The sequence below is a fragment of the Hibiscus syriacus genome, unplaced genomic scaffold (assembly GCF_006381635.1).
Source record: "Hibiscus syriacus cultivar Baekdansim isolate YM2019G1 unplaced genomic scaffold, ASM638163v2 tig00110210_pilon, whole genome shotgun sequence".
In the NCBI taxonomy this organism is placed as follows: Eukaryota; Viridiplantae; Streptophyta; class Magnoliopsida; order Malvales; family Malvaceae; genus Hibiscus; species Hibiscus syriacus.
The window spans coordinates 500,849-514,248 of record NW_024062629.1 but is presented as its reverse complement, the minus strand read 5'-3'; the positions used below and the strand labels follow the sequence as shown (position 1 = coordinate 514,248).

General features: G+C 34.4%; 1 pseudogene; it reads right to left on the bottom strand.

Moving 5' to 3' along the window:
• Positions 1–3,126: 3,126 nt before the first annotated feature.
• Positions 3,127–7,742, bottom strand: LOC120113605 (annotated as a pseudogene).
• Between the last annotated feature and the right edge of the window lie 5,658 nt (positions 7,743–13,400).

Here is a 13,400-nt window from a genome sequence, read left to right as displayed (position 1 = left end):
ATATCAATATTCAGATAGCACTGTATTGTACGATACCTTGTATGGTCGTAGGTGTCGTACCCCATTATGTTAGACCGGGTTATTTGAGAGGAGGATAGTAAGACCCTACCTTATTCAGGAGACTGAGGTACTATTAGGTTGATTCGAGACATGCTTAAGGCTGCTTTTGATAGACAAAAGTCTTATGTTGATTTGGAGTGACGTGATATCGAGTTTAGTTTAGGCGATCGAGTTTTTATGAAAGTATCTCCTTGGAAGAAGGTTATGAGGTTTGGACGTGAAGACAAATTGAGTATGAGGTTTATTGGACCTTATCAGATTCTACGTCGAGTTTGGACCAGTTGCTTATCAGCTTGAGTTACCGCCTGAGCTTGAGCGTATTTACAATATCTTTCATGTCTCTATGTTGAGACGCTATTATTCTGATCCGTCTCATATTATTTCTATTGAGGATGTTGAGTTGAGACCTGATTTGAGTTATGAGGATGAGTCCATTCAAATTCTTACATATGAGGATCAAAATTCTTAAAAGTCGTCATATACCAATGGTTGAGGTTTTGTGGAGTAATTGTAGCCCTGCGGAGGCCACTTGAGAGACTCAGCAGTCTATGAAGGATCAATTTCATTGTCTTTTTCTGCCAGGTAAAATTTCAAGGCTGAATTTTTTAAGGGGAAGAGTTGTCTCACCCCTAAAATTGGGAGTAAATTACAAGGTTCTTAAAGTTTCTATGCCTTTTCGTGAGCCCTCAAAAGTGTGGGAACTTGTAACATCCTCAATACCGGGTTAGTGACTAAATTGTAATGCACTGTAGTAGTGCATCGATACACAATTTATATTCTAAATTGTTCACTGTTCATGGTATTGTTCATGATGTTGTTCATACCATATAGTATTGTTCACAAATACATATTTTTTTCAAATTTTTATAATGAAGCATAATTTAATAGTATTTATTATATTTTCTTAATATAAGTTCAAATGTTCAGTTATTTTGTAAAGAAATTGTTTTAAAAAGTCAATGTGACATCTCGAACTCGTATCCGGGTCGGGTACGGGTTGGGGTGTTACAAAACTAATGTCGTAGTTTACCCAAAAATTAAGTTATTTTAAAATCCTTATTCCTTTCATTTCTTTCTATTTTCATGTTCGTGCTAAAACCACTCAATTGTTTCTCTCTCTCTTCACCAACTGTTTTGATTTTTCATTGATTCCATCATCGTTGTGTCATCGTGAGTCTTACCGTCGACATCGTTCACTTGGTCTCGTTGTTTTGATTCGTCTGATACTCTTGGTTTTCTCGTCGCCATCGACGATCGAAGAAGAGAAATTTTTTTAGTTTTACAAAAATCGTATTTCTACCTTGCTCCACCGTACCCCGATAAGTAACTCCTCGTGCCTTAAAACGTAATCCTGAAAATTTTTGTTGCAAATCGGCCACCGAAAGGGCCTCCGTGCGCCCCACGTGCCACCATGCATATGTGAGGATGATTCTGCTAGTTCAAATAGTAAACTGATCTGACCTCGAACTGAATAACCCCTACCTTTATGTTTTTTAATGTCATGACTCTCTGGTAAATCTCGACTACCCTCGCTCAGCTCAGTTCGATTATGCACGTTCGTCTCAAGATACACGTAAGTGTTGTTTAGTGATTTATTATTTCTGTTTAGATATACGGTTTCTGTACTCATGTAGTAGTGTATTATTTTTAGATATAAGGCTTAGATGATGTTGTTTAGTTGTTTTTGATGTGTCCCCTTGACTCGTGTGATGCATTTAATAATTTTATCTTATTATATTGTATGATGTTACTGTAAGTATGTTCGTATTCTAGTTATGTTTTATCTGTGACATGTTCGATACCTAGTTGTTGTTGTACCATTTTTAATCTATGAACTAATGTATATGTATTTCTATCATTTGATTGGGATCGTTTATGGAGTATAGTGTCTCCATCCTATTTCTGCATGTGATCCTCTATGGAGAATAATATCCCGTCCTATTTTTGTTTGGGATCCTCTTCGAAGGGTAAGGTTGTTTGAAATTTACTGTTATAATATTTGGTAATAGTCAATTGGTTTACTACTGGCAGAATTTAAATTTGCATCTTTATGACATATCTGATTTGTTTATGGCATGTTATCGATATTTGTTGCACTTAGAGGACACACTGAAATTTATAGCTCACTATTTTAGTTTCTGTCTTTTCAAATCTTTTTTTCTTTTAGGGTTGCGACTGATACTTGAAAGATCAACTAATCGTGCGTTTTCATTTAGATATTATATGGACGATTTTAGACTTTATTTTATATATATATATATATATATATATTGATAAAAATCTTTTTAAAATTTTCAATCTATTAAAGTTGTAATGTAGTTATACGTTTACATTTGGTTTGAGGGTTTTTTCTAAAAGAAAAATCAATTCACTCCTTAAAAAGATAAATTTTATATATAATCTTTGATAACTGTATATATAATCTAGTAAGATAATATTTTTATTTATTTTAATTAAATCGTATATATTCTAGTTTTGATCTTTATATTTTTACGTACACCACAATTTCCATGGATATTTATCAACGCTAATTAAAGTTTTATTTTTAACATATTAGAAATAAATTATTTATACCATAAACATAGACGAAACTATATATAATCCTGAGGGCCCACTGCATCCTCTGTTTTTAATATCAAAGTGATATCAAGAACCAACTCCATTGGTAATATCAAAAAATTTTAATATATATATATATATATATACAAGTATAATACATCAATTACATAGGTATAAATATGTTTTATACAAATATAAGTTTTAAAATTATCATATTTTTCATGTAATTATAAAAAATAATTAAAATATTTTAAAAAATATTACAATGTAGTATATATTTAAAGTCTCTTATCGTTATTGTGCAAACGTAATTGATTAAACCCGAATCTTCTAATAACAACAACATTTCCTTTTTAAAATTAATTTAAACTATTAAATCTGTACTTGAAATTGGTTGATATGCACAATATTATCAGATATGGACAAAAACGGCTGTAAGACATCATCTTGATGGAAATGAAACTTACAGCATATTACCAGTTTATGACCGAAATGGTACGGATCTTCTGCAATTTTACACTCTATATGATCGGATATGCAAGAGAAAGTGCCAATTACAATGAACAATTGCCTGGTTAAATAGACTACAAAACAAGCTTCGAAATATAAAAAAAAAATCTCGCTGGATAGCTCCCCTCTCATCTCCATGGCCGGCTTCGGCTGTGGTTAGGCATCAGCTCCACCAGACGGGATCGCCCGTATGATTTCTTCCTAAGACTGCCTTCGAACCCGATGGTGTTGTACTAGAAACAATGGGGATTCAATGTTTGAGCAGGCACTTGACATAAGCCCTTTAAAACTCATTAACACACTAGCAAACACTAGTTCTATCAACTAGTTTTCATCTAACCTCTCCATGTCTTGTATTTCGACCGGTTCGGGAAAAATTTCATTCGATAACCTTTTACGTGAAGATGAGTGCTCGATTCCCCCGCTTCCATGAGACCCTACTCTGCCTGACAGTTTGAAACCACTAAAACCCTCTCTATTTTGGTGGCCTGAAATGGTGGCACTCTCCGATGAGCTCTGCCGCCAACTACCAAAGAACGCAGCGCTCCAAGACCGCCTTGACGAAGTTGTTCTTAGCCTCACAGAGTTGAAACTCTCCTCCCTTGCCACTTTCAAAGGGTTTTCCAATGCTTTGAGTATATGTTTCATTGAGGGTCTTTTTGAAGCCTTTGGGTTAAGGCATGACCTTGCCACAATAGCCATTGCCCATACCTCTTCCAATAGATCCTCATCTACAATTAATGATGGGTCCATGATCTTAGTCACCAATTCCTTTTCATATATGCTGATGCAAGGCAAGTTTGCTCTAGCCACTCCTTCGTAAATGCATCTTCCGCTTTACCGATACCAAGCTTCCCTGTTATAAGCTCTAGTAATACCTTTCCGAAACAATACACGTCATAAGTGCAAGTAGCTGAAGTCGAGCCTGTCCATTTCCAAAGAATCATATAAGAATTATGAATTACTTTCAAATATGTCATTGCTGCAGAAAAAGGGCCAGCATATATTTGTTTTAGTGTTTCTTGAAAAAAAAAGAGGAAATAGTTCTAGTGGCTGAAAGATAAACATAAATGATAATCAATGAAGTGAATCCCCACCCTAGTGAATAGTAACAACAACGAAATCGAACTTTTACGTACCTGAACCTGAGGGGCCTGGTTCAGAGGTCCTGCACATCGAAAAGGGGATTTCATTATATCTTCGAACAAAATATACAATAACAGAAAGAAACTGTCACTTGCTCATATGCATATTAATTTACATCTAATGAGGCCATATCGAGATCAAATGTCAATGTTGAATCAAATGTGCTGAGATATTTTCATCAGTTCATCACACTACAATGTATTGGCTGGAATTGGGTCCATCCGACAAGAAAAGTCATCTTTAGCATCAAATGTGCTAGTTTACACATCGCTAGGCCATAGTCCGTAGCCCTTTCATATCAAATTGCCTACGTTAAATGGAGCATGCAAAGCAATATGATACCCGGTCCTTTCATCATAAGATAAAAGACATGTGCTTAAAAGCAATTACAATACAGATGACAGCAAAGAATAGACAAATCATAGACAAAAGACAGACAATAATTTTTTTTTTCTAAACTAACGGATATATAAAGTACTAAAAGAAAGGGGATATATAAACTACTAAAACTATCCTGGCAAACATATGGCTTGAAAAGGGTAAAAATAGAGTAATTTGAATAATACTTACTGTGGCTTCCAAAGCAATCTCGTGAGCACATTTTGGTTTGTATCCCCGTCCTGGACATGAACTTCACTCAAGCTTCCAAGCCTCACTTCAAATTTATCATCAAGAAGGATACTGCTTGCTTGAACATCCCTTAAACCACAAAAGTAATACAGCATTAAAGATTGATATTGAAAAGGAAACCATACTAAGGTTGCAACAAATTCAAAATGCTATTATATAGATTCACATTCTCGTCCCAGATTTTTGAGATTTATAGTTTGTAGCATCTAATACCTGTGAACAAGGGGAGGGTTACATTCATGGTGCAAGTAGTACAGGCCTTCAGCAGCTCCAGTAGCTACTTTCAACCTTGTAATCCAGTCCAGGGACTTCAAACTATCATCATCTGAGTTGGTAGCCCTGTAAAATGAATTGGCCAAATCCCCATTTGGCATATACTTGTAGACCAAAAGCTTGTCAGTTTCATGCTCCAAGCAATGCCCCAAGAGAGGGACGAATCTCGGGTGAGAAAGCTTTCTGAATAAATCCAATTCTGTCATGTACAGTTCTTTCTTGGAAGAGCTCGAATTGATCTTTTTTATGACCACAGGGATCCCACCTTCCAAGACACCACGAAATAAGTCCCCTGAGTGGCCGTGCTTAATAAGGTTCGTCCCACTAAAATTAGCAGTTGCTTGGAGCAACTGCTCGTAAGTAAATGGATCTCCAGAGCCATCTATATTTAAAGGATATTTAGGAAGTTGAGAGCTATCTCCTTCCGGAACTGGCCCTATATTGCCACTCCCTCTTTGATTCCTAATGCCCTTATCATACCGTCTCAAGAGCAATACTAGCACCAATACCAAAACTACGATGAAACCGATTCCACCTAATACTCCTGCCAAGATAAATATCCATCTTTTTCGGCTCTCGGAACGAGATTCTGCAGCACGTGGCTGAATTATGTTTCCTTCCCCAAAATTATCAAAACTTAGCCCTCTTTCTGTATAAAACAGCCTACAATCATCCAAACTCCTCTGGTTCAGTGCTTGAAGGCAATTCTTATCAACAGTGGCATTTCTTCCACCGTCGTCAACTACCTTACCTTGAAAATAGTTACCCGATACATCAATGGATTTGAACCTCCCAAGTGAAAAATTCAAAGTGCCATAAAAGAAATTATTCGACAGATTAAACACAGCAGCCACAGAAACAGTGTGATTAGAACTAAGAGCAGGTAGAGGACCTGTAAAATTGTTACTCGATACATCGAAGAAGCGCAAATCAGGCATTGACCAAAATGTAACATGAAGAACACCATCAAGTTTATTACCACTCAAATCCACAACTTGCAACTGGGTAAGACTTGAAAACAAATCAACAGGCAGAGGTCCAGCTAGCATGTTGTCCTCCATCACCATCTTTTGTAAACTTTTTAACATCTTAAATTCCTTGGGCAACGACCCATACAAAGAATTCTTACTAAGATCAAGCTCAAGCAACCTAGAAAGATTACTAAATTGAGAAGGAATTGAACCAGAGAGATTATTATCCGAGACATTAAACACTTGAAGACCTTTTAAAGAACCTAAACCAGGAGGAATTGACCCAGATAAGTAATTTGAACCAAGTTCAAGCCTTTCAATGTTTGTAAGATACCCAAAACTTGAAGGAATTGACCCAGTAAGCGAATTCCCCGAAAGATCAAGAAATTTCAAGTTGCTTAACTGTCCCAGTGCCAAAGGAATAGAACCAGCAAGATTATTACTATCAAGATACAAAGAAGTGAGTCGACTCGAGTTGCCGAGTGAAGCAGGGATAGAACCGGAGACATTGCATGATCGGAGATCAAGAACCGCGAGATGAGCCAACTGGCTTCCGAACAAATCGGGTATTGACCCGGGGAGCGGGAACCCGGAAGCATTGAAAGAAACTAATTGGGTCAAATTAACCAAAGAATCGACATTGAACCGGGGACTTAGCCGTCCGAGTCTGGTTCTTCTTAAACCGGAAACGGTGATGTTCCTGACGGTGCCGTTTTGACATTGGACGCCGAGCCACGATGTGCAAGGGTCCGCCTTGATCGGCCATTCTTTCGCTCGGAGACCCAACGATGACCGAAGGTCGAGCAATGCCCGCCGTTCGATTTGAGAACTTATCCGAACTCCCTGAGCCAACACGCACTGGATCAAGAACAAAATTACAGCTAAAAACAAGATTGCTAGCACATTTCTTTCAGCTTCCATTGGTAATATGAAAGCTAATTAATCCTCATGAAGCTCTTTAACGGCTAAGTATCTGAAAAAAATACAATAAAATAAAACTGTTAGATTTCTATGTTCTCCATTACCATTACTACCAAAAATGAAAAAAAAAGGGGAAAGTAGAAACAAAAAGTTGATTTTTTTTTCTTCTTCTTCGCAAATTCTTACCTCCAATCACGAGCTATGATTCTGCACTCGATGTTGTTCCTTTGTTACCGCCGACCCAAAAGTAATAACTTACCAATAAAAAAGATTAATTTGAGCTGCATGTGATTAAGTCCAAAAGCTGTAAAAACGTAAGATTTACAAACGCTAATCTTCGAGATTAAGCCAAGTAGCTAACAGGCTAAAAAGGGTAGTTGTTTGTTTCTAGAGAAAAAGAAAAAAGAATGAATGATGGCACGAGCTTTTAAGAGAGAGGGTCAGAGGACATTAATGAGGGGAAAATAATAAATTTTTCGCCGAACCGCCGGATCTTTTGCCAATACTGCGTCGCTTTCACTATCCACCGGAGCTATTTAATGAAACTTGGCCTTTCAACGAACTCTAAAAGATTCTAACGCCTTCACTTAATTATCATTACTAACGCAGCAAGCAATGAGTTTTTTGAACCAGATTTTTGCTTCAACGGTGGATGGACTTTTATGATTGATTCATTGACGTGGAAGAAAGGTTGCGCCTTGGTCGTGAATGCCCGCTCGGGTAAACTACAAATTTGCCTTTGTAATTATATAAAAACAAGGAATCACTTCACGTCATGTCATTCAATATGTATCATGATCAATCAAACAGTAGAAATCTTCTTTTTATTATGATTTTATTTATTTTTGGATCAATTCTGGTTTTAGTCCTTTCCGTTAATCATTTTCTTTTAATTTAGTCCTTTTACATTTATAATATCATTAGTAGATCCAAAGTTGTAACATTGTTAGTTCCTATTATTAAAGCGATGATGTAAAATTTTTAAATAGCTTTAAATATTATATTAATATGTAATTTCTTTATTAATTTAACTTGGTTGATTTAATTCACCTTTATCTATAGAGAGTATAAAAGTCGAAAAAATATTAAACATTTTATTAATTATCTTTAAAAAAGCTATAATAATGAACCCCTTTTATTAAATATGTTTTTGTAGTACATTTCTTTATGCTCTTGTAACTTATCTTTTATTTTCTCTTGTAGTAAGTTTTATATTTTTTTATAGTTGAATTTGATGACGTATCTTTAATTCGCGTTTATCTGATTGTTTTGTTGATCTATCTCTATTTTGGATTGTCAAGTTTATTTCTTTCTATTGATAGGATTTACAATCATCAAAGATTGCATGCGGTTTGAATTGTGATAACATTAATTTATCAACATGTCATTATTGTTATATGTATTTTTATGTTAGAATAGATAATGTTTTTCTTTAATTGTAGATATTGATGTTTATTTGTGTTTTTAAGTTAAACATCAATATTTTGTGTGTGTATATATATATATATATTATAAAATATTTATATTTTTTATAGTTAGACCATACTAGCATATTACGTGTTGCATATTGATTTTTTAAACAAAAGTATAATAATTTGTTTTAGTTTATCCTAATTAGTTTGACTTTGACAAGATTATTTCTTTAAAAACTTATAGATTACTAATATTTTCAAACACGTGTAGTTAAACCGGCAATTAAAAGTAAAGTGACAGGTAAATTGATAGGAAGACATTAAATGGACGACTTAATAAGAATGTTTTGAAATTAAAGGATTAATGTAGAAATTCTTCGATAGTTTAGGGGTGCATGATGAAGATAACCCTTGGAATCTCATCATGCAAGCAACTATTGGGAGTCAACGATGAAGATTTATGGTCAATGGTCTAATCCAAAGTGTTTTTTCCATCGAAATAATAATAATAATAATAATTATTATTATTATTATAAAGTGAAAAAGCAAACATGACAATGATTGACGTGGCAATTTTCAATGCGGAATCCGACGTGAACCCCCACAGCCAACGCGTTTCGTATAAATTAAAAAATAGTTTATTTTCTGTAACCTAAATTATTCCAAGCTTCATCCTCTAAAACGACAATTTATTAGCTCACGTGTAACATCAAACCTCAATTTTCATGTGTAGTCAATATTTTCTTTTTTTACATTTGGGTAATAAAACCTATATTTTCTATTATTTGTATGATAGCATAAAATCTTAATTTAAATTCCATATACGCAATTAATCAAACACTACTTTATTCATCAACAGTGTCCACGTGGTATTATCTGAAGAGCTGAAAAGTATTACAGTAGCCGCCACGAAAATGAGAGCATGTTTTTGACTTGGTCTCGCCAAACATCTCCGACAAAAGTTTCCAACTCTTGGAAAACAACACCCCCCATACCATATAATTAGACAATTAAAATAATAAAGTATTTATCTTTACGATAATTGTTTTAACCAAAAGTAGAGATATGTTAGACTCAATCTAAAAATTTAAAAATAGGGTCTAAAATTATAAGTGAATATAAAATAATTTATCAACCGAAAATATTAATAAATATTTAAAATATATAATAATTTGAAATTTTAAAAAAGGGCGATGGGGTTCTCCGAGTTAATTCAAAATCTTATAAATTACAATTATATGTGATGTTTATTACTGAATTGACCTCGCTGATTTATAAATACTAAAACTCAATCAGGAGTTGTCAATAGTTATAGTCAGGTGGAAATGATTTCTATAGAAATCAATCTCGAGGTTATCTCTAAATTTAGGGTTTAACAGCGGTTAAAAGATAAGATCAAGCTAATGAAAAGATCCATAAAATCCATCAATTGAATAATCCATACCTTTTAACTTTTCTAATAAACCCTTAACCTTTTAACCTTAGGGTAAATTACATAAATGGTCCCCGTGATTATAAAGTATTATTTTATTGAGTCCATTAATTATTAAAAATTATAAAATAGTCACTCGACTATAGGACATTACTTTGTTGAATCTTCGACTATTAAAAGTTACAAAATCAGTTTCCAACACTTATGATCTTCTATTGCTATCCTTTTCAGTGATATTCAAATTAAAGAAGGAAAGAACAACTATGGGCTGTGACTGACAATAGGAGTGTATAAGCCCATGACACAAACTGCTAATGCCAATCCTTGGATTTAAAACCACTGGTTTTAATTGATTCAATTGAATTTAATCATAAAGGTAAAATATGTAAATTTATTCAATTTAAATTTTAAATAATTTAAGAAAAATATCAACTTTAAATAGAATATTCAAAACAATAAGAACTCAAATTAACTCAAATATATAATAAATTAAACATGATATTATTCAAATATAAAACGATTGGCACGAATCAAGTGATTTCCGTGATAGAATAATTATTGTTATTTCTTGAGGTCTCGAATTCGAACACTAGAAATGTCAGGGGTCTGAGATACTTACCCTAGATTAATAAAGAAAAACGATTGAAGTTTACAATTATATAGGAAAATTAAAATTTGAATTCACCTAAATCGACATATAACATAGAATCAACCCATAAGCCATGGCTATTATAGGAATTTGATATCTTTTAAGCCATCGACAATGAGATGTCATGCTATTATTAGAAATGAGAAGAAATGTATTTTAGCTCATTCACATACAATCTATTGATGTAATTTCCAAAACCTTTGATATAATGTGTTGAAAATAGTTGTAAGCGCACAATAAAGTTCCACAGTGCATGAGCCTGACAAGTTTGACAGTAAGTCAATAAGCAGCAATGGTTACACCAATTCATCATGGCCTAAGATCATTTGGTAATGTTATTCAAAAGTGGAACATTTGACCCGCCCCACCACCAGCCAATTTATTGAACATGAGAACAAATATACATCCATTCCTAGCTTTTCTTCTTTTCCTTAGGATACATACGTAAACACGAGTGATTAATTATGGGGAGCATATGATGTTCTGCATGGAGTGTTTTGTCCAAAACATCTAATGGGATTAGGTTGTGTAAGAAACAAACTCATGATTTCCCTTCCTTTCGCATACTTGGAGAGTAGGTTTCGAGCCTATTGAGCTCGAGATGGATGACATTGAGATCGTCAAGATATATAATAATCTGTCCGATGCGTTAGAAGGAAGTGCCTTGATGGATGCTTTCCATAACCTACGTGATCGTGATTGGTACACTGTCGCGAGGCATATCCATCATGATCATAGTGTTATCACAAACCATTTGGCTGTTTCGGGTCGGGACTCACCCATTAGAACCACTGTTTTCATGGAACCACCTATGGAGTCAACTTCCTTGCTGCTCAAGGATCGCTTTGACTCTGGCTGGGACTCCTTGTTTCTGTATAATTAAAAGAAAAAGTGCTGAATTATATATATAGCTTTGCAAATGTAAGAATTACTATGCACCTCATTCAAAATAGTATCTTGTAATGTCTATCGTCGAGCACATAGGGTCTACCTCAAAAATATTATGTCTTCAATCAAGTCAAAGTCTCCCTTTTCTGCTTGTTCAACATGACAAATCTAATTTTTACCTAGGCTATTAAAAGTTATAAAATCATTATTAAATTTATTAAATTTTTATATAATGATCACCAAAATTATTATAAAATGGTCCTTAGATTTATCAAAAATTATCCTTATTTTATAGCGTGCAATATTGATCATGTCAATTTGATAAGTTTAATAATTATTTTATAACTTTTAAAACTTCAATGATCATATTTTTCGTAAGTAACCGTTTTAAATCAATGTAATTTGATCCTTTCTATGAAAGGTTGTGAAGAAAATAGTCAGTTTGTGCACATGTATCATGGTGGGGGGGGTAGTTGAAACTTTGGAATTTGGTGGGCATCATGTTGCAATCATGAGGAAATATTTTCCAGGCTGAATCCATCCACTGTATCTATAAACAAAACCCCAAAGAGCCAACTGATATTCATGCCTACTTCGTAACGGGTATTAAGGATAAAAAAAAACGAGAGTGGAATGGGAATAGATGTTCTCGGATAAATAAAAACCGACCAGTAATTGAGTTTCTTGAGGTGCAATTCTGATATCTGGAATTGTAAACCCATGAAATTGTCTTCAAACAAAAGTAAAACCACCAAGTTTCTTTTACAAAGTACCGCTGTTTTGCATTTTGCAAGGGAAGTAACAGATAAGTATCCTACACAAGCCTACCTGCACACCATTTCCAAAAACCCCTTTAATTTCTTTTATGGTTTAATTTTGATTGTAGTCTCTCAACTACATTCAAATCAAGGATTCAGATCTTTTCAGTATATTTGGTTTCGTTTGATCTTCTACTTTTATAATGTTATTCAAGCAAAAATCATTCTTATGAATTTGTGTGGTATGTAAATTTATGACTGGTTGAACATAATAATGCTAAATTCAAGAAAAGTAGATGGATCACATTATGCTAAATTCAAGTTGAGGGATTTAATATAAAAGTTTAGCATATTATAGGGACTAAGTCAAAATTAAACCTTTTTCGTCCACTTCTAGACTATATAAGTGGCATTGACAATCTCTTTTGGGCGTACAATAATCTAAATTCTTTCCTTTTTCTGTGTTTTTTTTTTCCCTTGCTTACCCTACCCCTTTGAGTATTTGTTATTAGATTGTGCAATGGCCTCAAGTTCCAGCTGGACGGCGAAACAAAACAAGTTGTTCGAGAATACTGGCTATCTACGACAAGGATACTCCGGACCTGTGGCAGAAACTGGTCACGGCTGTCGGAGACAAAACCGTGGAGGAAGTGAAGTTGCATTACGAGATTCTTGTGGAAGACATCAAGCGGATTGAGTCTGGCAATGTGCCCTTACCCCTTATGATGACCTACCAGGACGGAGCATGGATACAATTTCATTGACAATGAATAAAGGTAGTCATCCTTATTAAGGGTCTAGGTCTTGAGACCAGAGGGAGAGAGGGACGCATAATTTTATATTGAGAGGCGAACTTTGGAATTGGTTGAGAAAATGAACTGGCTTGCTTTTAATATCATTGCGGTTCATATTATGGTAAATGTTATTTGTTCATGTTGTGGCGCAGGATGAGGAATCCAAGGTTTTAGTGAAGTATGGAGCAGAAATGGAGAGCTGCAAAAATATCTGGCTCATATTTGGTACTGATCGATGTTGTACAGTTGCATGTTTTTCTTATTTTTATGAACATGCAGCCTTCACTTGGCCTGTACTTGAAATGACCAGATAAAATATTGAATCAGAATTCAAGTTAAAACAGATAATGAGTTGCATCTGGGAAACGTCAGTTAATGTAACACTGCAGGGACTTGA